Raw genomic sequence first — 4,536 nt, forward strand, 5'->3', positions numbered from 1 at the left:
AATTCATCAGACTTATTTTAAAGATCCATTTAGTTCTAATAATATGTTTATCATTAGGTCTAGGAACTAAGTAACATACATTATTCCGTACGAATTGATTAAGTTCATCCTGCATACCCACTATCTAGTTTTCATCAACAAGCGCTTCTTTTACGTTGGCCGGCTCAATCTCGGATATAAAGCACACATAATTACAAATATTTTCTAATTGTCTATAAGTGTGCACACTAGTGAGAGAGTTCTGAAAATTTTGATCAATTGGATGGTCTTTAACTACCCGCAGTTTAGTGACATTTTGACTAGATGAAGAGTCTGGTTTATCAAATAAAGAGACTTCATCATCTTCTGAACTTGAGACAGGTGTATTCAGGTGATCATTTATAACCACATTAATGGACTCCTGAATTATACTAGTACTCTTGTTGAGAATATGATACGCTTTACTATTTAGTGCATATCCTAGGAAAATACCCTTGCTTGTCACTTTTATTGTCGAATTTTTCTAAATTTTTCCGATCACGTAAAATATAGCATTTGCTACCAAAAACTCGAAAGTATTTGACTGTTGGCTTCTTATCGAACCACTGTTCATATACAGTCTTATTATTTGACTTTTCTAGTATAAACATTGTTAATAATATAACAAGCCATGTTCACTACTTCAACCTAAAGATTTTTAGGAAGTTTCATGTTATTTAACATCACATTAGCCATTTCTTGAAGTACACAATTTTTTTTCAATAACCCCATTCTGTTGAGGTGTCTTAAGAGTAGAAAATTCATGTGATATACCATGATCGCTACAGAACTTCTCAAAACTGCTATTGTCAAATTTAAAACCATGATCACTACGGATTTTAGAGACATGTGATTCCTTCTTAGTTTTGATACGCTTAAGTACCCTTTTCACCTCATCGAGAGTTTCAAAATTTTCTCTCATGAAAACTACCCATGTATACCTAGTAAAATCATCTACTATTATCAGAATATATTTCTTACTGCCTTAACTCTCCGTTCTAGTAGGTCCAACGGGATCCATGTGGAGGAGTTCAAGGGATTTGGATGTGGCATTGGAGTTCACTTTCTTGTGAGCACTCCTAGTTTATTTTCCAATCTGATATTCACCACAAATTTTATCCATTTTCTTTAACTTGTGTAGACCTCTTATTACTTCACCTTTGTTCAGTATATAAATATTACGGTAGTGTACATGTCCTAGACGTTTATGCCATAGTTCAGTCTCATTGGTTTGGACCATGTAACACGATAACTTAGACGAGCTTGAATCACTAACTATATAGCAGTTCTCAAATGTTCTACGACTAATTAATATCATAGAACCATTCTCATTAGAAATCTCACACCCTTGGTGAATTTGACGTTATGTTTATTATAACAAATTTGAGAAATACTTAAGAGATTATGCTTAAGGCCCTCCACAAACAAAACATTTTCAAATGGATGAAGATTAAAGAGTTGAACCGTACCTTGGCCAACAATTCTGCAGTTGCTACCATCACCAAATGTGATTGAGCCATCAGTCATATCTTTAAGATTTGTGAACAAATCTTTGTCACCTGTCATGTGTCTAGAACAACCACTGTCTAGGTACCACTTTGATTGACTCGAAGCCTTGAAAGTAGTGTGGCCAACCAGACAAGCAACCTTAGGGACCCATTTCATTACTGTTTTGGGTTTTGGAGCATAGTTGGTTTTTCTACGCGTGTAGTTGTTATATATTCTACCATTTGAGTTAGATTTTATAAGCTCCTTGAGTAAATCTACAATTTTCTCAGCTAAGGGGTTATGATTCTGATTTCTATAATTGATATGGTTGCTTTTAGGTTTCATAACCTAAAAGGTTTTAGGATTTTTGAAACTATTTTGATTTAGACTTTTCCCTTTTGAGTCAGAGGACTCCGCTTTAACAAACTTAGGTGGAGTGGACTTACTTTTAGGAGTTGTATTCTTATCGTAGCCTAGACCAGATCTATCCCCACATTTCCTTGATCCAGTTAGCAGTCTTTCTAGTTTAGGATCACCCTGGGCATACCTATAAGTATCCTTCAAACTCAAGAGAGAAGAGACTTCAAGTTTTAGTTTTACATTTTCTGATTTAAGGTTTTCAACTTGGGATGTTTTGAAATCTAAATCACACTTAGCTTTTTCAAAACAATCAGAAAAATGTGATTTTTCTAAAACTAAGTTATCAAAATCTTCTTTTAAATTTAAAACTTTTTTTTAAAGTTTTAGTTTTACAACTATCTTGCAACTTTCCCTGTATATGGCATTATAGGCATCATGTAAATCATTATCATTTTCAAGGTCACTTCTCAGATTTTCATCATAAGTTGAATTACAACTGTCTGAGGACGTAACTCTGGCTAGAGTCATTAAGGCCTTGACCTCATTAGTAGATTCGAGTTCAGAATCATCAGACTCAGAAGAAGCTTCAGAGCAAGATGACTCATCCCATGTGGCCAACATACCTTTCTTCATAGGTTTGTCCCTTTTTGGACATTTGTTTGCCAGATGCCCGTATTCATGGCAGTTGAAACATTGGCTGTCTTTAATATATTTTCAATTTTTAGATCTAGTCCTTTTCTTTTCAGAAGGTTTTTGAAAATCTACCATCTTTTCGCTTTTGAAAATTTTATAAAACTTCTTGGCTAATAGTGACCTTAGAATTGAACCTATCAGGCAATGAGCGCAATATCTTTGTACAGACTTTACTTTCTGTGATACTATCACTAAGACCTCACACAGAGTTGACTATGTCATTTAACTTCGTATAGAAGTCTATGAAAGTTTTACTTTCTTCCATATGTATCTCCTCAGACCGAGTGGTAAGGATTTGAAGTTTAGATTTCTTAACTATAGTCGTACCCTCGTGTGTCATTTCTAAAATGTCTCAGGCTTGCTTTACAGTATTATAAGATATAATTCTTTTAAATTCATCCGGTGATAGTGCACAAGTGATTGCATTTAAAGTCTTTCATTGGTACTACTCTCATTTTTCTGAAATATGGTCCATGAAAAATAAGGTGTAACTTTAACAGATTTAGTTCCATCAGTGCCTAAGACTTCAGTTGTGGGTGGGTTCCATCTAGTCACTATGGTTTGCCACACGCTCTTATCTATGGACCTTAAAAAGATCCTTATTTTGGCTTTCTAATAGGCATAATTGGAGCCATCAAAAGGTGGAGGCCTAGTAATTAAGAGGTTATCAAAATTTAACATTTTATAAGCTCAGATCGATTAGCTCAGGAAATGAATCCAAAAAATAAAAAGGAGCTATTAGGCTTTGATACCACTGGAAAAGGCCGAGCTAAATGTCCTAGAGAGGGGGGGGGGGGGGGGGGGGGGGGGTTAATAGGACTATGCCAAATTAAAAATAAAAGTGAAATGCAGAGATATATAGCACTATCAAATAATAAAATAGCACAAGTAAATAGCAACCTCAAATGCACTAGTGTTTAGAGGTTGATACAAACTTAGTTCTAAGGACAACCTAACATAAAAAACTAAAAGCTTATGGCAGGACAACCTTACTAGAACATTTGTAAGTATAAAAAAATAAATCAATAAAGAGGCAAAGGAACTAAACTAAGTTATTACAAAATTCACCACAAGTGCATAAAGTAAATTACAACATTCACACACATAAGAAAATCTAATCATCCACCACAACTCCTGTGGGAATTATAGTGGTTTGTTTGTGTGTACACTAACTGCTTGGAAAATAGCCACACAACTACTCAAATCCTAATATCCACTCCCTCGGGATATTAGCTTTCACTATGAAAAAGGTTTTCTAAGGTTCACCTTAAAACCTTCACAATTATGTCTTTAGATGGGCTTACACAATTACAAAAATTTCACACTCTGAGATTTTCTAGATTACCTCAAACAAAACCAAAATTGAGATTTTCTGGCACAACCTCACAAATCACAAAAGATACACAAAGATTAAATGGTACTTATTTGGAAATTCTCCTTCTGAAGAATCCCAGTAGAACCAATCCGATGTAGACGAAGATGTTCAATGTCTAGTCTCACAAATGAAAGGCTCTAGATCTAAATGATTTTAGATAAATTCAACTCGGGCTAGCTTGATTTGATTTTGATCTTAAAGAGGGTAAAATCACAATCCCTTCTTTAATGAAATTGAGTTGAATGGAGATCACAGAATCAAATACAAAAAGCTATTTAAGAGAATTTAAAATGAACACAATATAACTTAAGAAGTATAAGAACTTATCTCTCAGAGTGATGGTTTGATATCGCTTGGAATGAATGAAAAACTCTAAGATTCATCCTTTATTAATCGGTGAAAATATTGTTCTCTCGATTGGTCTAAGGGTCAGTTCGACTGGTCGAAAGACCAACCAAATTTTAAAATTTTTGGCACAATAAGATAAGGTCGTTACTCAACTGGTCGAGTGGGACTAAAAAACCTTGCTGGACTTTAAGTCGAGCACTATTTAATGGACTGGTTGAGCAGTCTCCACGATGGGTCGAGGGTCCAAAAGAAAA

This window comes from Magnolia sinica, chromosome 7 (genome assembly GCF_029962835.1).
Source record: "Magnolia sinica isolate HGM2019 chromosome 7, MsV1, whole genome shotgun sequence".
In the NCBI taxonomy this organism is placed as follows: domain Eukaryota; kingdom Viridiplantae; phylum Streptophyta; class Magnoliopsida; order Magnoliales; family Magnoliaceae; genus Magnolia; species Magnolia sinica.